At 47.0% G+C, this 27788-nt stretch overlaps 1 protein-coding gene across 1 annotated transcript in view; it reads right to left on the bottom strand.

Moving 5' to 3' along the window:
* Positions 1 to 27788, bottom strand: part of LOC138455308 (Wilms tumor protein 1-interacting protein homolog) — a 521083-nt gene that overhangs the window by 406817 nt on the left and 86478 nt on the right. The window lies entirely within an intron of this gene.

The following is a 27788-nucleotide window of genomic DNA, read 5'->3' as shown; positions in this document are numbered from 1 at the left end:
ACACAACGATGTGGTCAGAAGACAGGACTGCAGCAGACTGCTCCCAACTCAGCTTGCAACTCCGCTCCGCGGTGTTTTCGGTGCTGTTAACCACTTCCTGGACACAACGATGTGGTCAGAAGACAGGACTGCAGCAGACTGCTCCCAACTCAGCTTGCAACTCCGCTCCGCGGTGTTTTCGGTGCTAACCACTTCCTGGACACAACGATGTGGTCAGAGCACATCAAGATGAAAGGCACTAGGATACGATGGTCCTGCAAACAGCTGCAAGCATATTATATTACGTGAGCCAGGCCTTTTCTCTGGTGTCTTCCTGCTACAGAATGTACAAAAGGCATCTACCATGCATGAATATGTAGGGGCAAGGTGATAACAGACCGAATATGAGCGCTGCCATAATTTACAGTTATGTAATGGTAACCCGTAATTATTGTCATTATTAGATTTTATTAAAAGCTGAACCATCACCTTATTGCGATGATGGATCACATTGTATAGGAGCGGTCTGTTCCAAAGTGTGGTTGCTGCAATGCAGTCGGGCACGGATGACTTCTTTACCTTTTTGGCTTGCTGAGTTGGAACATCCCACTTTACTCATTTTGCCCTGTCCCCACCCTCCTTTGCGCTGTTGTATTTAAACCACGCCCGCATGCATTGCAAAGTGCAGCTGTATTGTACTTTGCATTTGTATAGCTCCATTTCACCATTATTATAGTTTCAATGCGCTGTTAGTGGGAACGCCCTTTGAGGACTGAAGTCCAGAATGTTGGAGGTCATGGAGTATGATAAGGATGGATGTGTGCATTTGGCCAAAAAAAGGCTTAGCAGGGCTGACCAGGCTCTGGTATAGGAGCATCCCATGAGATCAGGCATGTGGGTGGGTGCTGAGAGGAGTAGGGTGGGGTTGGTGCTAGAGACATGCTGTGTGTTGAGCGTGTCCGAATTTGTCATAGGTCTGCGCTACATTCTGCTGTCAGATGTGTTGAGGCATAGTCTGGTATAAGTAGGCAAAGTTATGTGAACAGCATGACCACATTTTGTCATAGTCCTTGCTGTACACTGATGTCTGTGGATAGCCATCCCTGCGGCCTTTGGAGTGGTGTATTATATGTACTTTGCTGCCATTTATGGCGTTTTGTTGTTAGTGCGTCCGGTCAGGTACTTCGCTTCTTCCATCAGGATCTTACAGCTGTGCAGCGACAGTCTATGCTCAAACTACTTGCTACCGGAGGCGTACAGGTTGTGCTTCCAGTTTCTTCTACATGGGTCGGGTGGCTAGTCTACCCAGATATTGAATGCTTACTGATAATTTTAAGGAGGTACCTTTACAAAGGGCTGCTCATCCTTTGGTTCATATTTGTGCAATACCTGCCTGTCCCCCATGCCTTCCACATCATGGCGGTAGTTCCTTCACAACACTGTGCTTCTACCGTTATACTTGCGATTTGCCAGCTTTCCGCATTTGCTGGTGCAGCCATTCATCAACTTTGTGCATAATATAAGAGTGGTGTGAATCAGCTAGTACGTGTATGATAGTGTTTGATCTGGCCATCATGAAACAGCCGGCACAGTTCGGTGTTTGAAGGTTGGTGACGACAAACACAGCCGGCACCGCCTGGGGGGCTGTTCATATACTCGGGATTCGAAGTTTTAGGGGTTTTCAAGATAATGCGGTACATTCCTTTATTTTTTGTATTTTTTATATATTTATATTACGCCAAACAGCCCATAGGTATCGAGCGTGTACATAAAGACTCAGACTTACATATTATGATGGGATAGTCGGATTCCTGGGGTTTACTTCTCTTGTCTGAATTTATTTAAAAGTCGTTTTTAGTTTTCTTCTGAAACTAAATAATTTTCCACTACTCTGAGTTGAATTGGCAAACCGTTCCATGTCTGAGCTTCTCTCACAGGGAATGTTCTCCCAAGTCCATTTGCTCCTTTAGCTTGGATGCATGCAATTTGCCCTTGTGACTCATATTTTAGAGACCGACCCGGGGTGTAATGAACAATTTGTTCCCTCAAATAGGCGGATGCCTGTCCAAATAGGCAATGATGTACCAAAGTCATAGTTTTGAAGGTGATCCCGTCTTCTAATACTAGCTAGTGCAAGGCTTTCCTGTCGGATGCAACATGGTCTTTTCTATCCTTTTGATTGACAATTCTAACTGCATTATCTACTTATGCAACATTTGCTCGCTCCTAGCAAGAGGGCGTTCCCGTAGTCTAGCCTGGATAGTATAGTGGCCCTTGCGATGGTCGCGTTGTTCTTTTCACTCAAGTACGATCCGATGCCTTTTAACAGCCTCAAATAATATTGGATATTTCAGTTTAGATTGTTAACATGCGCATCTGCGCCAAGAGATGCCGCCATTTATATACCCAATGTTTTGACCTCATCTGATACTTGTATAAGGGTGTTTTTTTAACTTAAATGCAGTGTATTCTTGGTCTAGCTTAGCACGTGCCTAATATGATCCGAAGATCTTTAGTTCGGTTTTACACCAGTTTAGGCACATCCAATTGTCCTTCATCCAGGCATCGATAATGTCGCACAAACACGTCACCCTGTTATCGGTGTTATAACACTCACTCAGCTCTACCACTAGCTGAGTGTCACTGGCAAAATTGGTAAAGTAAGCTCAAAATTCCTAGAGGCTATCCTTTTAGGTTAATTTTTCTTAGTGGGCATTCATTTTTCCATGGTTATACCAGTTCCACTTTGTAGTGGTCTAACCATATGCAGGGTACAGTGTTTTGTAAAGCTATGTCTACATTACAGGATATCACCCAATCCAGTTGTTTGCCTTCAGCGGTCGTAGGATCCTTATTTACAACTGTCTAGTCAATGGCATTTAAACCTTTCTCTAGCGTCGCAGCTTCTTTGTCCTTTCCCACGCCATCTAGTAAAGTCCACCAGGAGTATTGTTCCTGTGTTAGGGCCCTTGAGGTTATTGACCAGTTCAATGATTTCCTCATTGAAATCTGATACGAATGATGAGGGTCTATATACTACGATGATGTTAATGCAGGTGTTATTGGTTGAAAACTGGAAACAAATGGATGCTTTCTCTTGCAATAATGGCAACCCCCCCTCCAAGCCCTTGATCTCTATTTTTACAATACATTGTAAATCCCTCTGTGACTGCCTGGGCTATGGTCGGTCCACATGGCTCCTGTAGCCATGTTTCTGTTAGGCAAAGAATATCAAGGATTTCTTCGATTATGTAATCATGAATGCATTGAGCATGTTTGATTAGAGACCTTGTATTAAGCAGACTCAATTTGATCTCTGGGCTATTGAGTGCTCCCTTTTTTTCCATTTCCCCCTTTCACTTCCTTTGCCTGCTCTATTGTTCTCGTGGCCTTTTCATGCCGTTTGATTTGATTGGGTATTAGTTCATAGGGTGTTTGTAACCGGCTGCATTTTCCTTCAACTGCTCGGTTTGATCCCCCTCTGTCGTGTCTAGTACTTGCTCTATTGAACAATGTGTTATGTTGTTAACAGATACTAAGACACACCATTCTAGTTGTACAGATTGAACATAGTACTTAATTTTGCTCAGGCGTTTTAGCCTTTCAATTTCTGTTACAAGTTTCAATTTTTTTTTTAAAACCCATTGCTTACTTCTTTTACACGGCACCGCCTCGTCAGGATGAAAGGAACTAAGTAGCTGGGCATCAGCGGTGATGGCGGCGAGGACCGGCGCACACCGGCTTGACCCTGAAGTGCCGGCACTGAAACGCGTGACGTTTCGGAATAAAGCCTGAAAGTGCTCTTGGGAACTGTAGTTCCCGTTAAAAGAGCGCAACGGAACAATTTAAATTACGAGTGCTTTCTCGTTGCCAATTCCATACTGAACTGTGTAGGACAATTAGCAGTTATTTCCAGTTGATATGGTCTAGCTGTAATACCCCACTCCAACTGTAATTTCAACAATAACTCCAACAAGTTCCTCTGATGTATGCACAAGTCGTGTAAGTTTTGTTTTCACCCGTCTAAGCAAATAACCAAGGTCACAGTGATAAGTATCAGTATTTCAGTTCTTTCTACAATTATTTCAATCAATTCCCCACAATACAATCTAACCTCTTCCAAAATAGCCATGCTTTGAGGGCTTCTTTGAAGTAGAGGTAGTTTTCGGGGTGGTGGATGTGCAGTGGGAGAGTGTTACAGATCGTTGGCACTAGGATGGAGAAAGCCAAGCCGCTAACTCTGGTGGGGTGCTGCAGTGGCATAGCCAGGAGGAGGGCCGTGCCTGATCTGAGGTTTCTGGGGGGCTTGTATTGGATGATTTTGTTCTGAAGTAACTCAGGTCCCGTATCATGGAGGGCTCAGTGCGTGATGCACATGGCTTTGAAGGTTACTCTTAGGCTAACTGGAAGCTAGTGCAACATTCTGAGTGCAGGGGTAGTGTGTTCTCTGGGCAAGAGGGCAAGAAGCAGTCTGGCAGCTGTGTTTTGGATACTCAGAGGGACTTGGCACAGTCCAGGAGGGAGATGATAATGGTCAGTATTGGGTAAGCGAGGCAAGGAAAGATTAGTTTTAGGATACATAGGTGGAAATGGCAGGTTCTGGATATGGAGCGGATTTGATTGGAGAGAGATAGGTCTGCGTCCATGGTGCATCCAAGATTTTTGAATGAGAAGGAGGCGGTAGGTGGGGCTCCAAGGGCAGCCGGCCACAGCAAAGGTTGGGGATCAGAGCAGTTTTGCTGCATATTGGGATCTCGTATTTGCCCGATTTGAGGATTAGGTGGTTGTTAGTCATTCAATGGCCGAGGTCGTGAGGTGGGGAGGCTTGGATCTTGGGGATTTTGAAAATTATCTGCGTATTGTCCGTGTAGTTGTAGCAGACAAGGTAGTGGGCTTAGGTAGAGGTTGAAAAGGTGAGGTGAACGGGATGCTCCTTGCGGCACCCCTTTAGTGAACAGGAGGGGGGCGGAGGAGAAAAGAGGGGGGTGGGGGGAGGAGAATAATTTGTGAGCGATTGGAAATAAAAGGTGGTGATCCAATTAAGGGCAGAGTCTTGGATGCCTAGGGTTAGAAGTCGGTTCCTCAGTATTGTGCGGGTGACTGCATCCAAAGGCTGCGGATGGATCCAGGAGGATGAGTGCGGTAGTTCTTTTTAGGTCGTCCCAGATGGAGACCAGAGAAAATTCCATTCCAAAAAGGGGTCTGAACCCTGATTGGGCTGAGTCAAGGAGACTGTTGGCTTCTGCGAAACGGCCACGTTTTTTGTATGCCGCACTGTCAATTAGTTTGGCAATGAGGCTGGTATTGAAATTTGGGCATTAGCTTCATGAGTGAGTGAGTGGGTCGAGGATTCTTTATTTTCTTTTTTGGAGGAGTGGTTTTACATCAAAGGTTTTGAAAGCCTCTGGGAAAATGCCTAATGTGAGCAAGTTGTTTAAAATGAAGCGTGCTACGCTGCCGGGATAGCTGGGCAAGGGTCTCCATGCGAGCACGAGAGTTGGCCAAGTGCTAATAGGTTGCCAAAATCGGCCTGGGAAAGCGGGGTGAAAGAAGAGAAAGTAGGTTGGGAGCGCGAGTAAGGGTTCGGGATTGTGGATGGTCCAGGTATCTATTGCGGATTCAGCGCTTGTTTTGTGGTTATGGTGAAGTGTCTTTCAAGCGCAACATTATGGAAGTGGGTGGATAGTTCATCGCAGAGAGCTTGCGATTGGTTATATTAAGAGTTTTCGTACTGAGGTTTAGCACAACCGACACCAAAGGCAATCTGGCGCTAAGACCGAGGCACTAATAAGAAGTAGTAACAGGGCTCAGAAGAGCAGAATTTTAAGACCCCTTCTAAACTGAAAATGGGCAGTGACAGACAGAGCAATAGGTAGGGCATTCCACAGTATAGCAGCTTTGACAGAAAAATGAACGCCGCTAATTCGAGAACAGCGAAACCTAGGGACGACAAGAAGGAAGCAGTCCCTAGAGCGCAGTGCACGGCCAGGAACATAGGGTTGAAACTTCAGCTGTAAATATTCAGGGCCAACTGCATGAAAAGTTCTATGCACCAGACAAAGATTTGAAATGTACACGTTTAACCACTGGGAGCCAATGCAGAGCACTGAGAACTGGGGAAATATGATCCCGATAGGAAGAACCCGTGGCGAGGCGAGCAGCTGAATTCTAAAGAATTTGAAGGCGGCGAAGCAGATTAGCAAACTGGGTCAAATGAAGAGAGTTACAATATTCAATCAGACTAAGGACCAGAGCAGAGATAACCAGTGCCCGTAGGTGAGGGGGAATAAACTGCAGAACCTTTCTGAGTATCTTCAGCTGAAAATGACCAGCTTGACATACTGAGTTGATCTGGGAAGACAGAGAGGGAGGCAGACAGCTTTACACCAAGATTCTTAACTACAGGAACAGCAACAAGATGGAACCAAAAGGAGGCCAAAAAGACAGACATGACAGCAGTAGACCCAACAACCATCACCTCCGATGTATCCCCATTCAATTAAGCCAATTCTCGCTCATCCAGCATCCCACAGCAGACAGACAGTCTTGCAGCTGAGTGGCATGGGCCAGATGGGAAAGGTCCAGCAGGATACGAATCCGAGTATCATCAACGTACGAGTAACATCCAAACCCATGGGAGTGGATAAGAGCGACAAAGAGGCTGGATGTAAATATTGAAGAGGGTAGGAGATAAGACAGAGCCCTGAGGAACCCCACACACCAGTGCAGAAATTGGAGTAATAAAAAGCTCAAGTGAGAGAAAATGCGAACGATCAGAAAGAAAGGAACAAAACCATAACAGAACAGAACCAGATATCCCAGCAGCTGCCAAGCAACTGATCAGGATGGAGTGATCGATAGTATCAAACGCGGTAGAAAGATCAAGCAGATCAATGCTGTCACTCCACCCTGATCAGCAATAAGGGTCAAATCATCAAGCACCGAGACCACTGGGTCTGGGGAGGGGAATAGGTCAGGTGGCTGGGTGAATTGAATACCCCCAGGATTTTGTGGAGCTCCCTGCATGCATCTTTTAATTTAGAGATTCTGTTCCCATAATGTTTTTTTTGTTGCTTTCTTGAGCTCGTACAAGAATGCCCATTTCAGTCTTGCGAGGGGCGTTTTTGAGAAGAGGAGGTGGTCCTCGAGGCTCGCTCTAAGTGACGCTCAAGGGTTTTGAGCGCTTTGTGGGAGGAGGTGTACCACTTTTGGTGTGGGTCGATCGTAAGGAGGGGCCACAGGACGGTGTGCGGGGCGTCATAGTTTTGCAGAGTCATTGGTCAAAGACACCTATCGAGGGATGTCCTTCATTGCGAGAGAGATCTAAAGTGTATGAAGTAGGGAACTGGCCAGGTCTGGATTGACCATGAGTCTATTCCAAAGAGGGAGGGTGGCCAAGGTATTTGAGAAATTGGATGGTGTAAGTGGAAGAAGTTTTGAAGTGAGAAAGGTATACTGTGGTGATCAGTCCAGATGAGGAGGCGAGGTGGCAGAGGGGCAACTTGGCCAGATGTGCAGAAAAGTGCATCTAGTGTGCGTCCTGCAATGTGGGTCGTGTGTGAGATCAATTGATAGGCCGAGAGCTTCCAGATTGTCGGCAAGGGAGCAGGTCATGGGGTTGGCAGAGAAACCAGATGTTGAAATCTCCTAACATAGTGAGTGCAGGGTGCTGGATTAGCATTAAATGAGAGGGAGTCACAGAGGGAATCGACAAAGTGTTGGTCGTAGCCGGGCGGCCTATATAGGACAAGGAAGTTATGGGTGACTGAAGGGGGAGGCGGAACTTTGCGAGAAAGGATTCACATTTGGTGTCGCCAGGAAGACAGACAGATGTTTGTGTAGGATGGCTAGGTCTCTTGCTCTGCTGGGCCTGTTGTGTACGAGCAGGGAATAGCCTGGAGGGAAACCTTTGTGCGCAATGGGGTTGCTGAAGTACAGTCAGGCAGTCCAGCGGCATAGAATTAAGCCGCGAGCTGGATTAAGTTGTTGTTACGCCTCTGTATTTCCTGCCTACATTTCATTTCCCCGCCGCGGGAGGTTATGAGATTGGATACAGTAAACTATTATGCTCTCCAGACAGAAAACATGCCAGCTGCGAAGCATGAAACGTCGCTCCTCGAAAAGATGAAATAAAAATCAAAACAAAAGTCAAACAATTACTAAGCCCGTACCTTCAAAAAGTCCACAACCACCCAGGGCTAGGGTCCTTTCCTTTTGCCAGATACCAAGTACCACGTTCATAGGTAAGTGCCTTTATTGCCAGGTACAAATTGGCATAGTACATAAGTATGGCCACTGGCATCCAGCACCACAGCCAGCTCAGCTCTACCACTCAAAAGAACAGACACTTGAACACTCACCTGGGCTAGCGCTCTACATTCAAAGAATGCATCACCTACACACCCAACATTTTGACATGCAGAATACCACATCTCCTCCTGCGTATAAATCCAAAATGCAAAATGAAAAGCGAGTAACCAACCCGAGCGCGCCTACTAAAACAGAACTACAAAACGCACTGTCAACCACAATGACCAGATGTAGCTCCAAGAAATCACTCATGGCAATGAAAGATAACCAGGAGCCATAAACAAAAATCACAACCTCCACCTAAACAGAGCGACATTCCCAACACCAGAACAAACCAACCTGCATTCAAAGACCAACTAAACACACTACAAACACCAACCTACAACTCTACTAACACACCTCCAACACACAGCAGCGACAGGGACTGAACCCACCGAAATGACCAAAGGATCAACACAGTGACCTTCGCACTAGCCGACAGGATGACCACAACCAAAAACACAAAAATCCTTGTACACCGGGCCGACACCCCAGACTCGGGCACGAACCATGCTGTTCCCTGAGCAACTACACAACCATCCACACACCTGTCGGACACAAAAACACGACAACCTGACCACCCATAAACGATAACCCAAACAGGACCACATCAATACCAAACGAAAACTGGCAAATAAACCCCCACAAGACAACATAAATCAAGCCAAATATGAAACCAGACTTGCCTAACTACATGTAAACACTGCAAAAACACCCTCCAACAAGAATGTAAGTCAGCAAAAACAAAAACATACTATTGTGTCACCTAGACTCCCATTCCAACACGCCTACAACCGCCACCAACGCAGTCAACAAACCCCACCTGTAGAATAAGGCAGGCGACCGTACACTCAGAAAACTAGGCAACACAAACAACCGCCACCGAGTATAGGACTCAAAGCATACACATGGCATACCAAACCATTCCCCGCATAACACGCGTTAGGCGAAAACCAAAACACAATTCCCTGCATAATACAAACTGCACCTTAATCCCAGTTGGCAGGAGATCCATAACCAAATGGCACAACCTTGTGCTATAGTCCAAACCAACCCGCCAAAATAAAAATTACTCCCTGAAAAATACAACTGCACCTTAACTCCCGACACCAAGGGAAACCCACAAAATGACTCCCTACAGCACCCACATCCTGCTGCTCCTAACTGCACAACATACCAGATCCCACAGCACCTCACTGTACAACATATTATCCCGCACTACCTCACTGCACAACATACCGAAGAAGAGAATATAGCAAATCACGAAGGACAGTAAACAACATTAACTCCATAACCCCAGAACTTGTCAAACAATGAGAAAACCATGTATACCAAACCCACAAGTCCCAATGAACCTGGAAAAGAAAGAAAATGTTATTTACACAACCTGCTGACATATACTCACAACCTGGTGCCAACCCCGCACCCTTATGTCCATGGAAAAAAAAAAAAATAACACATGGAAAACCTAAACCCAAATGTGCATATCCCAAGGAAAAGGGAAAACAAAGTACGGAAAGAAAAAACGTTCCATAGTGACAAACAGGATACAAATGAAGAAGTTCAAAACCTGCACCCGTGTCCACGGAAACAATGTCCGCCCCAAAATCCCCGGCGAAAGTCCAATGTGCTCCACCAGATACATGGCAGCACAAAACCCATGGAAACTCCTAAAGGCCCTAAAGTGAGGGCACAAACATATACCAGCACCATCACGCGCGCACCTATCACAGAAATAGAGGCCTGAAAACCTAACATTTACACATTCCTGCCACGGAGCATAACACATTTTTTTATAAATTTAAGACCACGACACATAGCATGAACAACAATATCAAAACAGTGTGCTCGAAACAACCCACTAATGCTAACTCCACCACTACCCATCCTCTTCTCAAAATCAATAGCCCTGTGACACATACTCCAAAAACCAAGCTCCCATGAATGGAAATCACCAACATAGTTCAAAAACACAGCACACACGTAACCACCATCTGCAGACAAATGTCCGCTCTCCAACAACGAATTGCAAACATCACATCAGCTCCCTGCAACACAAGCTCTTTCCTTGCCGTGGCCAGTAGCAATCTTCCCATCGGCCAATCGTACATGACCCAAAGGTTGCACTAGCCTCGGATGCTGGACTCATTGCACAAAGTTTTGAACCGCAAAGGCAGCCATAAGCCTGGAAGTGTTTTTGTGCGGGGGTGCATGCAGATGACTGGTGTCATGAGTGACAAGTATGACATGACAGTAATGACATTGTCAGGAATGAGGAGGCCAAACTGGATGCGAGGTGCAAAAACTTTGGCCACAAGCTTTATTTTAGCACAAGCCATGGTATAAAAGAAAAACGACCATAACATCATATAAAGAATAACACGAATATATTTTGGGGACAGAGGGACTCAAAAAACAGGTCTGTGATCCTGCTGGAGCCTGTCAGGGGGAGAGGCAATGAGTGAGAGGGGCTACCTTGCCCTCCCTGGATATAGGCATATTTTTTGCCCGAGGGCAAGGCAGCCCCTCTTTGATCATCAAAGGCCCCCCACTCCACATCCGTCCGGATGGGAGGGGGGACCTTTGATGTGAGGTGACATTGTTCTGGGGACTCAGCTGCCCGCCCTAACACCTGCATGCAAAGTAGGGCAGCGCTTAGGTGCTGCCCTACCGGACCCATAACAAACCCCCCACATCCCAGCTTAGGTCCTCGGGCCTCCCATCTGGGAGGGGCCATGTTTAGGAGGACCGCAGACGCACTACACTGGGTCTTCCGGTGTCAATGCCTCCACCAAATGAATGCCGGCAAGACACGAAAGATGCTGGCACGCGTAGAAGCTCCCCTCCACCGCTGATGTCACCATTACCCAGAAAGCAGTGGACTTAGCCACAACATCTCCTGGCCCGACCGCACCAACGGCCATGCCAACATCACTCAGCAGAGATCCTTCTTCCTCCTGCTCCATGGGAGCCGACCTGGTGGCCGTTTCAGACAGTGCAACCAGACGTGGTCAGACTTGCCTGCCACCTTCCAGATCACTGGACTATTTATCCCAACACTTGCGTCCATCCGGCACACAGGTAACAGGGGTTGTTGAGCTTGGCCCGCTCCTCCCGCAGGACTTGCCTCTGCATGGCCAGCAAGCTTCTCCACTCCTCCTGCATGGTATTGCTCGCAGCCTCATTGACTCCACCCAGCCAGTGAGCTGCCGAAGACCTCCTGCTGGCTCCCCTTCGCTGACGGGATATGAGGAATGGACCTGGAGATCTCCTGGAGCTGATCATTTCCTGCTGGCCTCACCTCACTGGCTAGCCTTGATGGATAGAGGAGCATTTGGGAGATAGTGGTCGTACAAGCCGCCACCTCTCCCCCTCACAGCAAACCAGCTTGTCGTCAAAACCTACAAAGTGAAAGCACACCATTGCCGCCCATTGACAACAGCTCACTGCTTAATTTATGTTATCATCTGCAATGCAAGTCATTAGGCTACCCCCTTCCCAGCTCACTAATTCCACCATTGGGAGAATATGGAAATATTATTGGTACCAACTTATCGAACTCACCTAATCTAGTGCGTATCACTAATGAACTTGGTGATGTTCATGATGAATCAACCATCTCTACAAGCTCTGAATTTACTGAGAGGCCCAATGCAGACAACTTCATGTCAACTACTATTAAAGACTATATTTATACTCTGCAATGGCAAAAGATCAAAAAGAGCTTACTAACGTTAGTGCAAAAAATAGTGGATATCTTGCAAAATGCTAGAGGACTAGCAGCTTCATTTTTGACAACAGATGATATAATTCGGCCTTATGCTTCAGGTGGGCAACTCGCAATGCCTGAGCACTTTGAACCCAGGATTGATAAAAACCTTTCAACTAAAATTAAGGAAGCTGGCGAACCTTGTTTGACAATGTTTGCTAGCGACGCAACAACTGAGTCAGTCATGGAGCAATCATATGGCAAACGTAAAAGAGCATAGAAGAAAAGAAATAAAAAGAAAGATGCGAAACTAAGGTGTACCGATGGGTATCTTGATAAGAACGTAGATCAGGCAAGAAAAATTCAGGAGCCCTGGATGTTACCCAGTATGAAGACATATAGAGCATAACGGTTTATTCTAAGAACGTACTGGAAAAACAGGCTGTCATGAAAAGAAGGAACCATGCAAAGTCTTCTAGGGGTATGAACTTAAAGGTCCCCTAGATAATAGGTTACAGGTGGATAAGCCTACAGAGGAACAAGATCATAAGGAGCAGTTCCAGTAAAGTTGTGAATTCCGCATCAGCGACCATCACCGATCAGTCTAATGTGAATATCTTTGCCCTTTTGGACTGCGGAAATCACTAAACTCATGAGCAAAAGGAGTGGAACAAGCACGCAGGACACCTAGGGAATAGATTGACACGGGGGGGGGGGGCTAGAGGGGGAATTTCTGCCTCTGCAGGCAAATTGACTAAGGACCCTCTTTTGGAAATCTGGGCAAGCCAGGCCTTCTTGGGATATCGATTAAGATTATGGAGCTCTTTACCAACATGGAAAGCCCTTTTATAAATCAGAATTCAGTGCTGCAGCAACTCCAGTTCATTCCCCAATCAAGATAGATTTCAACCTACGATACCGAGTCGATTGAACTGGCCAAATTATATAGTAGCACCAACTGAGCCTTAGTGCGATTTGTTTCACTGATCATAGTTGAGCATGGTATTCCCCATCACGTCTTTCTTAAAAATGGGTTATGAGATTGTTGTGTGCAAAAAGAACAATTATGAAAGGGAATTTGATGCTAGAATATCTGGGGATACGGTTACTAATTTGAATGTCACAAAGAATGCCAGAGAGAATCAGTCAAATCAGCGGACCTAAACCAAGAATGGAAAGGTATAATCTTATGAAGTAAGATTGGTTGTGTTTACCAGTGGCACTGTTAGGACAGCAGCAATGCATGTCTTAGTTCCTTCCCATTGTTGTTTAATTTCATGGAATACAAGAGGTTATCTCTCGTTCTTGAAAACCTTATAAGTTACGAGCAACTTATTGCTAGTGAAATGTTTGCATTCCAGAAAACTTGATTAATTGACGATTTCCTGGTGGATGGTAATAACATTGTATGTAAGCATGCTATTAAATCAAAAAGAGGTAGACCCTAGGGGGGATTCTGCATAGTAGCTAGATTGTACTTTAATTTGACAGAAATCAAATCGGGGACTTCTTCCCCTTATGTTTTGCGTGCAGCACTGGCCATCGCGAAAAGTCCCACCCATCCCATTATGCTCATCATCAACGTTTATGACCCTCTGTGAAAGCATCATGAAATAAAACACAGACGACAGATACAACTTTCTAAATAAATTGTTTATTTTTCTTAAATGTCAGGAAGGAGTAAGGCCCAACTTGCCCTAGGCGAAGGTGGGATTTCCCTACCTAAAGAAAACTATGGATGGTCTGTGGCAGTAAGGTCAACTAAAAAGTCTGTGTGTCCAAAACATACCTACCCTCACAACTAAATCTATCCTATGTGTAAGGATGTCAGCAGCAAAAGAAACCGTGTTAAAAATAAAGTTCCGAGCTTCTTCCAGCTCCTGGCTTAATTTCAGCTTCCCATCCCCAAGTTTAAAACAGTTCCAAAAGACCTCGGGGTACCCTTCCCCAAAAGTTCAACACAGTTAACGAAGTCTTGGTGATCCCTTCAACAATAAGTCAGCTCTTCCAGCTTCAAAACTACCATCAGTTTAAATCTCCTGGCTTTCAAAAACAGTTCAACTTCTTAATCATTCAGGCTTTTCAATAGTTCACATAGATTGCCCTCTTTCTCATGCACTTCACCAACTGTTATAAAATACAGCTGCTTTACATTTTCTTTCCATGGCCCTTTTCAAACAGAAGCGATTCGGTCTAGGTGCAGTTGTTAGACCACACGTTCCACCCATTACAGGCCACGCAACCGATAACCCTTGCCACTTTGTTATGCTTCTTTATTGTTTCCGATTTTCATAGGCAGTCTCGTGGCTTTGTCACAATGTGCATCACTCTGTGGTGTTCACCCTTTTTCCATCACCTTGCTTTCACATTGTTCATAAGGGCTTATCACTTGCTTTTCACTTTCTTCACAAATGTGTTTCCCTACCTAAGGAAAACTAAGGATAGTCTGTGTCAGGAACTTCAAATAAAATAACTGTCCAAGTCCTACATTTGCCCTCAAAACTAACTGTATGCAATGTGTAGGGTTGTCAGGATCAAAACGTGTAGGATTCAAAATAAAGTTCAGAGCTTCTTCCAGCTCTTGGCTTGCAATCGGTGCCCCTTCCCAAAGTTCAAAATAGTTAAGTACTGGGGTTCCCATCCCCAAGAGTTCAAATCTTCTAGCTTCTCAAAACCGGCACAATTCCTTGGGATACTACACAGCCCTTCTAGCATCGTTACTGTTCACAGATAGTTAGCTTCCTTACTTCTGAATCTCATATGCATTGCTGGAGTTTAAAAACAAGCTTCTCTATGGGCGCTTCCGTGGCTTCTCGTACAAGGGTGTACTCTGTCTAGGCACAGTTTTTGGACCACACAGTCCACCCATTACAGATCAGGCAACCGGTACCCCTTCTTTGCTACTTTTCTATCAATATTAGGCCACTACTTCAACTTGACAATGCAGTTTGCTTTGTTCTCTTGTGTCACACTCTTCGACACGTTACTGTGGCTAGGTTGGCCACTATGCCTTTGTTGCGTTTTTTTGTGTTTTCTTGGCTCTTGACAATGTGTGTTTTCACAAACAATTCCTTGTAGTCTCGTGGCTTTAGCCAATTATTGTTTTCTCAGATATGCAGTTCTTGCTATAACCAGATCTCTCACATTTTCTTTCACACCACTCCATATTCAAGAGGGCTCCAAAACTTGCTTTTCACTCAATTCAGTATTCAAAAAGTACTTATGTTTTGCTGTCACTCAAATTGGCATTAATATATAAATGTGTGTTTCTGCATCAATCAATGTTCATTGTCCCCTTCTTGGTACACTCACTGGTCGTAGTTTATGGGTGTTCTGCGCGGTCTTCTGCTGCCACAAGTTTTCTTCTTCCTGTGCGGTACCTCGCTTCTCACAGTGGCTCTCTGTAGCTCCGCTCACGCAGGATGCTCTACCTGCAGCCATGGACGCACACAACCATTCGTTCGTTCATGCCGGTCTCCTTCTCGTGGATTCCTACCGGCCTCCAGCGCCCCTCAGCTTCGCTTCCCGCTACATAAAATCTGCATCATTGGAAGGGTCCCGAGTGCTCCGCTTGACACAGCGCTGCTCCGTAGATGTCTGCTTGCACCCAGCAGTCCACAGCCCTGCTTCAAAAGAAGACGCCATTTCCACAGGGATTTCCAGCTTTTAAAGTTCCTGCCACCATGATTGTTACACAAAGGACTAGGCCGCTCATTGCTGCAGCGGCAGTCCCGTCTTACTCTTGTTGTCCTCCTCCCAGTCTCAGTACATAGCTGAGGCTGGCATGTATGCGTATATGTTTGTAAATAAAATTAGGATGTGTCTTTTGAGTTGGTCTCTTTCTCTTCCCAGTGTCGAATTGATGTTTCTGGGAGAATGTTTGAAGGGAAGAACAGGCATTCGCAATAAAGTTAGAGGCACCTAAGGTGCATCACTTTTTGTCGGTTATAAAATGATCAAGTTGGGCTAACGAAAACATCAAATGGCATAAGCTTAAACAATAAATATAGTTATAACAGCTCTAGGAGGCTATATACAAAATAAATCTATAAGGGTGTGCCAAGATCAGTCACACTAATTTGAGATGCACCTCAGGCTAAAGAGTGATATGAATAAACATATGATGGCATATTGTATTGGTACACCCTTCAGGGGATGAGAAACAGTAACAACCAGAATGTATATAGAGTTGCCAACACCGTATTGAAGAATTAATGAATATATAAAGTGAAATGTTGCCACATGTTTTGGATTAATGCTTGAAACATGTGGACAAGGATGCAACATTAACAAACTGCACAGCGTAAATTTACAGGCAGGATCCATCCGTTGTCATAACAGACTACGAGCGCTACGGTCCTGCAGCTGCTCAGTACAGTAGAACTCACTCAGTCAAGTATATATTTATATGCCACAATGCATTGAGAAGTCATGTACAATATGAAAAGAAAAAACAAACATTTTACATTTTTTTTGTAATTACCTCATACCAAGGCATTTACTAGTCTATAAAAAGAAAGTGGCTAATATGTAAAGCCTGCCCGGAGAAAGTCGCTAGGTGCAAGCGGTCATACCTCAGCCGCTTCTACTGTATTTGCACGCAACATCACTATCAGATGGCGACCGCCATTACAGTGATTTGTTTCCAGCTACGGTCCTACTCCACGTGACCCTGGTAACCTGCTTAAACTATCTTGAGCCCGGGCGTGGCTACGAGAGCCATGTAGGAGGACGCGTCCCAGCGGAGCTCCCGAGATCCTGAACAGATCCGGGCAAATTAGTGCGGTGTGACTGCCTATTGAATACCGACGATTCGCATGCCAGCGTGTGAAAGTGCTACCTATGCACTGTGAACTTTTGGAGGACAAAGTAGCTACGGCGGCGAAGTTTGGAGAAAAAAAGTCGAGAGACGTTGAGGACAAAGGGCGACTCAAAATGGCCGTCATAGGCCCGGGACGGAATAGAAAAGAGTAGCGGGAAGACCTAACCAGGCCAGCGTGCAGTGCGCCCACTCATCATTCGGAAGACCTGCACATCCCCAGAACCATGTCAAGTAAGGCAGTGTGACCTAAGGCGAAACAGCCCACGCTGGACGACTTCACCAAGACGTCCCCGGGCCTGGACGCCACCAAGAATAAAGATGCATCGGCCGTGGGTGGCGCGACGCCTTCGAGCTCTAATCAGGAAATCCTGGCGGCAATTGCGGACCTGAGAGCAGCCTGGGAGTCAAAATTAGAACTGGCTGTCTCTGAATTAAAAACGGCATTGGAACTCAAAGTTGGGGAAGTCCAGGAGGACGTCAATCTGCTGAGACAGGACGTTAGGGTTCTGGCAGAGCGCACAGAGTCCCTTGAAAAAGAAGTTGGCCCGAATACGGCGGACTGCGCCACCCACAAGGCAAAACTGCACGCCCTAATTCAAAGGGTGGGCAACTTGGAAAGTAGAGCGGAGGAGGCGGAAGGACGAGCCAGTCGTAACAATATCCGCATTGTGGGCCTACCGGAGGGGACGGAGGGCCGTGACCCTACTGACTTTGTTGAGACCATGTTACTGCAGGAGATACCCGGAGGGGCCTTATCCCAAGGCTTCGCAGTGGAAAGAGCGCATAGAGCCTTAACGAGGAGGCCGCCTCCCGGAAACCCGCCTAGACCCATCATTGCCAAAATTCTTAACTACCGCGATCGGGAAAGAATATTGGAACATTTTCGAAAAGGAGGCACGATCAAGAGAGGAGCAGCAAACATCACGGCGTATCCGGATTACACCCTAGCTGTGCAGCGGAGCCGCATGAATTTTGGGACTGTGAAACGGAGGCTGAGGGAGGCAGGTTATAAATATATGTTGCTTTACCCTGCAAAAGTGAAGGTTATACAGGCGCATAAATCTTTATTTTTCGAGACCCCAGAGGACGCCATGGAGTGGCTCGACACACAGGGGTGCCCCCAGGAATCGACGGACCAGCCCCAGAAGGACTCGGAGGAGCTGCTGAAGGCGTAAAATGGCGTCGCAAGATGGCACGACTCATGGACTTTGAGACTTGATCATAGTCGGTTCGGAACCTTCGGTATGGAAGGTCAGTTGGTTGTACTGTTTGTCACAAACACTGGGATTATTATTGAATGGGAGCCCCATGGAGCGATACTCTTTCCCCACAATAGCTTAGGTTAGGTGGCCATTAGGGCGACCTCACCCTACTGGGCTCCGTGCACTGATCGGTGATCGCGGAACTAGATGTGGGGGTGCCTGAGATCTGTTGTTGAAGCTGGGCAACAGTTGGGGTGTGTGGTGTTGGGGGGAGGGCAGGTGAGGGAGGGGAAAGGGAGTTGGGGTTTGGTTGTGTGTGTAGTTAGTTGGGGAATGAGCTTATTCGCGGAGTGGCTGCAGTGGGACGCCTTCTGTGTCATGCGAACTGCTGGAGGTTCCTGCAAATGGGGTAGGAAGACACATAATTGCCATGGGTGACCTTAAGATTGCCACCTGGAACGTCCGCGGACTCAATAATTACCTGAAAAGAAATAAAGTCATGTTGTATCTTAAACGACAGAAGATCGACATTGCCCTGCTACAAGAAACGCACCTGACCCAACATAAACTAGACCTTGTAAAGAAAAAATGGGGTGGCACGGTGGTGGGCTCCCCGTACTCTGCCTATGCCAGGGGTGTGCTGATCTGGGTGGCCCCGCGTGTCCCACTCAGAATTGTACGAGAGGAGGTAGACACGGAGGGTAGGTTGGTAATACTAAGGGCACTGATTGAGAACAGAGGACTGAGTATTATTAACACATATGCCCCCAACCAGAATACTGCTATATACTTCAGGTCTTTATGTACACGCCTGGGCCCGTGCGCAGAGGAACCGATTATCTGGGGGGGGAGGACTTCAACTGTGTTCTTGACCCCAAGTTAGATAGGTCCGACAGTAAAGTGGACAGGCCCACCCCGGCGGCTAGGGCTTTACGGGTACTATTAGACGATTTTGGACTAGAAGATGTCTGGAGATTGAAACACCCCACTGCCTTGCAGTACTCTCATTATTCGGCCCCTCAACAGTTGCATACGAGATTAGACTACTTCTTTGCCACGCCAGAAGTGGCGATAGCAACTACTCAGATTGAATACAGAGCGAAGGTCCTGTCGGACCATTCGCCCTTGGTGATGGCCTGGCAATATGGCCGCCCCAGAGGGCGGATACCAACATGGCGCCTTCGCGCGGAGGCGCTCAGAGACCCCGGTCTTCAGAGAGGATATAAGAGAGGCGATTATAAGGTACTTGGAGGAGAACACGGGCAGTGTAGATTCGGCTTGTACACTTTGGGAGGCCTTCAAGGTGGTATTGAGGGGCGACGCTATTTCCAAATCAAAGGGCCTTCAGGGGGGGGGTTCTAGCTGAGCTAGAGAAAGTGGAGAAAGAATTGGAGCGTGAATGTACCAGAGCGGGGGGGGACGCAGACCTAGTACTCCAATTACAGCAACGATGCTCGGAGCTGTGGGAGCGGCTTTGTGACCTCAACTACAGGAAATACGTGGAGAGGCAGCATGCAGGCGGTGACAAAACTGGTCGCCTACTGGCATGGCTTTATAAGAGGGAAACCCCTAGGGCCCCGATCATGATGATAGAAAGGGAAAATGGGGAGGAGGCTCACACTCAGGAAGAGGTTAACGCTGCTTTCTTAGATTATTATAAAGCGCTGTATGAGGACAAAGGGGAAGACAATCTGGATAAAATCAGGGACACACTGGGAGATATGGAATTGCCTAGAATTAGTGCAGAGGAAAGGGAGGAGTTAGATGGTCCCATTACGCTAGATGAACTGGAAGAGGTGGTGAAACGGCTGCCTACTTGCAAGACCCCGGGCACTGATTGACTCCCGAGTGAGTTCTACAAAACATATAGCGCAGAGATACTCCCCCCTATGCTGGAGATGTATAATGAATCATTTGAGGGAGGCCGACTGCCGGACACGCTCAGAGAGGCGCTGATCGTGCCGCTACCCAAGCCTAACAAGCCGAGACAACACTGCGGGTCGTACAGACCGCTGTCGATGTTGAACCAAGACAGTAAGATCCTGACAGCGGTCCTGGCGGACAGGCTACGCAAGGTCATCGGCAGACTGATACACTCGGACCAGACAGGTTATGTCCCTGGCAGGAATATAACCCATAATCATAGGCGGCTCCACCGGGTGATCGAAGAAGGGAATAGAAGAGATGAGGAAATGGCAGTGATCTCCTTAGACGCAGTCAAGACATTTGATTCGGTGAAGTGGCCGTGGCTGTTCGCGGTCCTGGGGGAATACGGGTTCGGGCCAGGCTATATCAGATGGGCGAGGCTGCTGTATAGCCAGCCAACGGCTAGGGTGCGCACGGGATCGGTGATATCCGATAAGTGGCGCCTAGGTAGGGGTACTAGGCAGGGATGTCCTTGGTCCCCGATGTTATACATATTGGCCCTGGAACCCTTAGCGGTATATCTTAGACAGCAATATGACCTGGTGGGCATCGAGGTGGGAGGAGAGAGCCACTTGATATCCCTATATGCCGATGACTTGATACTGTACCTAAAATATCCGGAGGAGAACCTCCAGTATGTTTTGGAGGTCATGCAGAAGTATGCCGAATTGTCCGGCATAGCGGTTAATCCCGGCAAGTCGAGTATGTTCCCCCTAGGGTATTATTCGAGGGTCCCCACGGAACGCTTGCCGGTGTTACCCGTGCCTTGGGCAACCGAGTCCTTCCGATACCTCGGAATAGACATATATCATACTGTGGAAAACGAACATATGCACAATACTGCAGTTGCTGTGGATAAAATCCGTGCGTCCATGCGATTTTGGGAGAAGCTGCCGCTGGCGATGGTAGGGCGGGGGGCGTTGCTTAAAATGGTTGTCCTGCCTAGACTGTTGCATTTCTTCAACAACATACCATACTTAATACCTAGGAAGTTCTTTACCAAACTCGACAGTATGTGCAGGGACTTCCTATGGCACGGCACTCGCAACCGAGTGGCACTGTGGAAGCTGCAAAACTTTTACGATAAAGGAGGGATCAAATTACCACATTTTGAGGCCTATTATGTAGAGAGACAATTGCAATATGTTACACAGTGGCTCTCTGATGAGGAATCTCCCGAGTCTAGGTTGGTTGGGACAGATTGCACCCCGTTTTATTTGAAGGAGATCATCTGGGTCCCTAGACAGGACTTAAATCTTCGCCCTGGCATGCTGTTACTTGGGTGGAGAATGTGGCGTAGAGCATGTCGGCTACTGGAAAGCCTGGACCCGTGTTCGCCGCAGGTGCCACTGGTCGCCTTGACTGCGGGGGATAGCCAACTTAGGAAAATGATCAGAATATACTGGGAATCGGTTGGGTTGGCCACGTTAGGAGATATATGGCAGGATGGGGCCATCAAGGATTTTGCAGATCTAGAAGAGGAGACTGGGTTACATGGGGGCCAATATGTTACATACCTCAGGTTGGTACGGATTATCCGTAAATCTTGGCCTGAGACGGTGTTAGCGGAGGATCCGGACGCCCTGATTGACACAATATATGATATATCAGAGGGCGGACACGAGATTTCCAGATTGTATGAGGTGGTGATGTCCCGGGTGGGAAAGGACCTGATGGATTTGAGACTAGAATGGGAAACGGAGGTGGGGGCTCAGATGACTGATGGGATGTGGGAACGGGCTATGGGATATCATAAAAAAGTGTCCAGAAATGCTAGATTACAGCAAATCCAACTATATATCACGCATAGAGCGTACATGACCCCCAAAAGGATAGCTAAGTTTGCGAACGCAGGCAGACAAGCATGTCCAAAATGTAACGAGGAGGACGCGGACATGACGCATATGTTCTGGTCCTGCCCAGTAATCGAAGTCTTCTGGGGAGAAGTGTTACAGAAGTTAGCAGGCAAAGGGGTCCCGATAAGCATTGACACGGCCTGGGCTTGCCTCCTAGGGGGGTTCCCCAGACCAAAGAACACCAGACATCTGGGGAAACTGAGAGACCTAGCGTATATACTCGCTAAGAGGAGGATAGCCATGAACTGGAAGCAATGCCACAAACCCAGGATAGAGATGTGGTGGAGGGATCTGCAAAAATGGGCGGAAGCTGAAACCATGGTCTGGCAAGAGGCATGCAGTAAATGCGGGGAGGAGGATGTGGGCAACCTAGTAGCCTGGAGGTTGTTAGTTACTGGTCTGTTTGGGGTGCAAGGGGAACCTACTGCCTCGGAGGAGGAAGACACCCGGCCATTCCAGGTCGATACAGAACTACCCTGTCGATAAGCTCTTGGGGGGGGGGGAGGGAGTGCAGTGTTGTGTTTTCTTGAGTGTCAATTGTCCTATTGTACATAATGCCACAAGTTTGTTTTGTACTGTTTTCATTTAAAATAAAATAAAAATATTTAAAAAAAAAAAAAAAAAAAACTATCTTGAGTGGGAGAGCCAGTATATATAACACATTACTCACCGTAATCGTATTTCTTATGCTTGTATCTGCTTAGATTCACATGGGCCGTTATCTAGTGGAAGCTGCAGAGTATTACAGTTGTTGTTTTCGAAACTCGAAAAGGGACGTCAACAGGGCGTGACAGTAATACTATCCCTAGTGTGACGTCCACTGTACCCATGATCCCTCACGCGTCGAGGTCCCGCAGATTGTTATTTTTCTGACATGAGGCAGCATGAAGTGTAGCACGAGTACAGTTGGATCCAAGCAGATAAGTATCAGCCAAGCTCATCCATGCGACTTGTCTCCGATCGGAGCAAGGTTGGGCGCATGTGAATCTAAGCAGATACAAGCACCAGAAATACGATTACCGTGAGTAATGTATCCCTTTCTGAGGATTGTGGAATCTGCTTCGATCAAGAATATTCTGTGCGCTGGGAACAGTGAAATATGAAAATGGGCACCTTTCCTATCCAGTGTTGCCATGTAATCCCCCTTTTTAGTAGAGTGATTACCTCTTATAACGTAGTCATGATGAACTTTTGTGGCTTGACATGTTTACAGGGCGCAAATCTAATACTGGGCGCATTGTTAGATCTTTCTTTGGCACAAGAAAGTAAGTTGAATAAATACCCTTGTTTACCTGGTTGGCCGGGATGACTTTGATGGCATACTTTAGTAGAAGCGTGGCGATTTCCTCGAGGAAGATTAGCTGGTGTTCCTTGGAATGGGTCTTTTGTCGTGGGGGGTGGTTCCGGGGTTGCTTGAGGAGCTATGTACAATATCCGCCTGTTACAGTAGACAGCACCCATATGTCTGTGGTGACTTCCTCCCAATGCGTGGGTGAAGCTGGATATGCGCCCTTCTACTGGGGAGGCATGGGAGGGCACCTGGTCATGCTTTTGAGGTGGAGTGCCACCTCAGGAGGAGTTGCCTCTACCGTGACTGCGGGATCTGCATGCTCCTCTAGGGTAATTCTGGGAGGACTGACCCGGATTGTTTCCCCAGGCAGTACCTTGGCTTTGGGTATAGGTGGAATCCCTCTGTGAATTTTGGCCGCGTTAGCGAGGAAAACTCCCGTTTCCTTTCTGGCCAGTAGGTCCATTGGTCAGTTGGCCCAATGACTTGAGAGTATCATATTCCTCTTTGGCCGTTTTTAAGGCGTCCTCGACAGCCATGCCAAAGAGCACATTGGGCTCAATGGGCATGTTGATAAGGGTAGCTTGCGTCTCCAGTTTAAAACCCCTGATTGGCGCAACCAAGCATGATAATTGTCCCTTCTACTATTATCCTACCTGTGTTATCCGCGGCATCAAGATTGGTTTTTAATAAGCAGCTTGACACTGCCCTGCCTTCTACGGCCACCTGGGCAAGCTGAGACTTAAGTGGTTCAGGGGCCGATGAAAGTAAGGCCGAGACCTCATTCCACTTGTGGCAGTTGTAGCTGGCCAACAGGGTTGAATTTTTAGCAATCCATATCTAGAATGCCACGGAGGTGGCCACCTTTCTGCCCATTGTGTAAAGTCTCTTGCTTTCCTTGTCAGGTGGGGCCTCAGAGAAAGCTAGGGGAGTACCAGCCCTTTTTCTTGTTGTGTTAACAACTAATGAATCAGGCTTTAGTTGCCTTCTGATATACAGTGTCAGAAGGGGTGGGTCTAAACAGTTTCTCTATGCAGGGGTTTACTGGCTGCATAAGATTAGGGGTCTCCTACGATGGCTGTAGTTTTCGCTGAATGGACTTGGAGAGAGATAAAATGAGAACAGCCTTCTTATCTTTTAAGATTTCCTCTACAAAATCTTTATCTTGTTGTTCTTCCTGGGTAGCCATCTGAAAATGCTCTGCCGCCTTGATGAGCACTTCATTTAGCAGGGGTCGATTGTCAATGGGCGAGTCCATGACCAGCGGGTCCTGATTAACAGGTGAGTCCATGACACACATTTGTCTCGGGTCCTCATCACCCCCGTAATAAGGGTCTGCTGTGTCATCCCTGTAATAAGGGTCTTCTGCCTCTTGAATAGAGGTCTTCATGATCGGAGTCCGGGTCACAGAGATCAAGGACTGTCTTGCACTGGATTTTAGGGGCGAGACCTCTTAGCAGGGGGTTGAGCAGGTTATGCAGGGATCTGCGACCCAGAGGGTGCTGTAGTGGGGCGGGCGGTGGAGTGGAAACGCTTGAAATAGTCAGGATCCTTTTCACAGAAGTTGAACATGAAGGATATCCTCCTCATGACACCGTCTATGTCCTCAGCAGACCATTGGTCAGAACTAGCGATGACTAATGGTAGAAAAAGGAGCCCTAAATCTTCATCTGTGGGAGGAAGGAAGATAGAAGGAGGAGACTTATTTTTCAGGGTGGAAGACAGAGAATCAGGAGATACAGGTTCTTTGGTCCCAACATCCTGAGATTTCTCCAAATGAGGGGTCTTCTCCCTATGAGGGGTCTTAGAGGACTTTCTTGGACTCCGTTTCTTTGCCCTGGCCCCCTGAAGCGTGTTTCCCTAACTGTAAGGGGTCTTGTACCTGACTTGACCCAGAACGACAAATGGTGGATGTGGGCTGAACTAGAGCCTCACCCGTGGATGATCGGCCCTCGGTGGGGTTTTTCACGCAACGTCTCTACTGTCCTTCAACGGTCGGGACCCGTCATGTGGCGATCTTGATCGAGAGCGCCCAGAGGACAGTAAGTAAGTAAATGTGTTGAAACTACATGTCTAGGTGGCAGACAACGTGAAGGATTTCGATTTATTTTGCGGGAAACTAAATGTGCTGTGCCCAATTGTGTTTTGAGGGCAGGTAATGTGTTACAATAGACATATTGGGACGATTAGCCATGCGTCACATTTAGATAGAAATGTGAAGATTAGCCATGTGTCACACTACCATAACCTTAAACACCAGTCAATGTACACATAAAGCACACAAACACATCCAAAATAACAGTAATTCACATACGATAAACAGCACAGGCATTGGGACTCACCCTTACAGATACAACAAGCCAGTGCATGCAAACAACCCAACAGACAGATACCAGTTTCTCCTGGTTCTGGACCTATCCTATCCTACCCTCACTAACCAACCATGTCCTCTTTCTTGCAGGGCCACGTGAGCGACTGGAGAATGTACCTGGGTGGTAATGGTGTGCGGTATAAGTCGATATAACATATGACATTACGCCTATTCTCATCGAAACTACATTGGTTGCCTGTACAAGAACGAGTCACTGTCACGATCAGCTGCATAATTTACAAAGCAGTCACTTTGCATGCTTCCTCCTACCTAGCCAACAAGGAACAGTGATCCTGTTCCTTGGTGGCTAGGTAGCCAGTACCTGGCCAGATTAGAGCTGCATGAATTAAAAAAGGAAAAACAGGAAAAGGGCATACTCAATCTATGCCCCACGCTGGTCAGAAGGAGAGCTCTAGACAGTCCTCTTCAAATAGCACCTTCACGCTCCATAGTCACCACCAATAACACCGTCTGGCCGATTCCACATCACCCCCAATTGCTGCTCCCGTTACCCAATTATATGCAACACAGCCCTACTACAACTAGAGCCCCCTTACCTGTATTCCCATCAACCCATTCTTGCACAGCGCTCTGATGCTTCTTGAAGCGAAGTGTGTGCTCAATACATAGTGTGACAGAGTGGCCATCTGGCGAGGGTGGCATAGCCCAAGCTTTTTTGATCTTTAACAACATTAAACCATGCTGGTAATTCTGCCTCTGGATGGAGATCTGCTAATCAGAGGTACTCTTGGTGTGATGCCATAAGGCAAAGGGCACTTGTTACAACCATGTGCTTTGGACCCCTTACAGCAGGTTTGCTTTGCATCCATTTCTGGGACATTTTGCCTTTAGAAGGAGAGGGTGAACACCTACTGTTGGATCTTTGGACTCTGAAAAAAAGGATTCATCTGGAAATCTGTTGGCGATTTAGTGTACCCCAAAGTCCTCTGCAATCAAGGCGAAGACAGAAGCTTCCAAGGCAGAGAAGATATCTGCCCCAATCATCCCAAGGGCCTCTCTGCTGGCTGTGTACTGGAACTGGGATCCTGCTCAGTGGAGGTGAATAACGCCCCCTGTAGTTGGCAGTCAGGTCACTGGAGTGCAAGTGCAGAACTAAGGATTCACATTGTCCCTGGAGACCGTGGATTGGGCCGCACAGCAACCCAGAAGTCAAGGAAGAGCACTAGGTCCAGAATTCTACATTGAACGGCTTGTGAGCTACACCGACCCCGGACATCACCTGTCTGTCCCAAAGCTTCTGCGTACCACATGCCATTGCTGCTTGGACCGCGTGTTGGACCCAGTTCACCAGCTAACCAACCAGATACCGAATTGCTGCCTTAGGATGCTCCTTGATGCCTGGCTCAACAATGGTGAGTACCTGAAGACAAGAAACCAAAAAGGTACAGTGAAAAGGCCCTGGTTCCCCTGATCCACTTGTTGGCACCATAGTGACTTCTGAGTCCATGCCCTGCTTTTTTTTCTACAAAGACACCTATGGACATTGTTGCCAAGGCTCTTCACAGAACACCCTGGCTGATCAAACCATAGTGCTCTTTCACATCAGATTATGTATTTTCCGCGTTTTGTAATGGGGTGGGTTTGTATTGTTTTAGTTTGTTGCATTGGTTGTTTTATTTAAAAAGGTCCTATATTTTTTATAGAACCTTTCATTTAGAAATCAGTATAGTAAAGCTTTTTTGGCTGCTATGGTTATCTCACATCCCTCCTAAAGGCATAGCCTGCCCTCTGCCAGAGTTACCGAAAGAGGTATACCTTTCGAGAGGCGCCCAGTTGTGCCCAATTCACTTTTATGATTGGGATCACTGTGATTTAGTAGCATTAGTTCCGGGCAAGCTGGGTGGTGTAGCTGCTTCTCAGCCTTGCACTCTTGCAGACTAATAGTCATTTAATCAAAACGTAATTAAATAAATAAGCACGATCCCACTTCTTGAAGATGGAGATTAGCTGTTGGGAGTACCTCGAAACATCACTTACTCCAGAACCTCAACCTAGTGCAGGTTTTACCCGCTCCAAACACGGAAGATTCATTAGACCATAGAGCTCCTCTGCCACCAACTCATGCAGTAGGACAGAAGCATTCAAAGTGCAGTATCAACTCGAGCTGGATCAAAACAAAATCGTCTCGGGAGGATAGCTCAGGCGCAACGTGCTCGCCTTGGAAGCTAGACGACATGGAGTAATACTGGTTCGAACCCGGGTCTGCGCTACGAACCCTCTGTGTATTAAGCGCGTTATAAATAACCTATCATAACAACATGGTGT

The sequence above is a fragment of the Ambystoma mexicanum genome, chromosome 1p (genome assembly GCF_040938575.1).
Source record: "Ambystoma mexicanum isolate Mex_15411 chromosome 1p, UKY_AmexF1_1, whole genome shotgun sequence".
Taxonomy (NCBI): domain Eukaryota; kingdom Metazoa; phylum Chordata; class Amphibia; order Caudata; family Ambystomatidae; genus Ambystoma; species Ambystoma mexicanum.
This window is presented reverse-complemented; position numbering and strand designations above follow the sequence as displayed.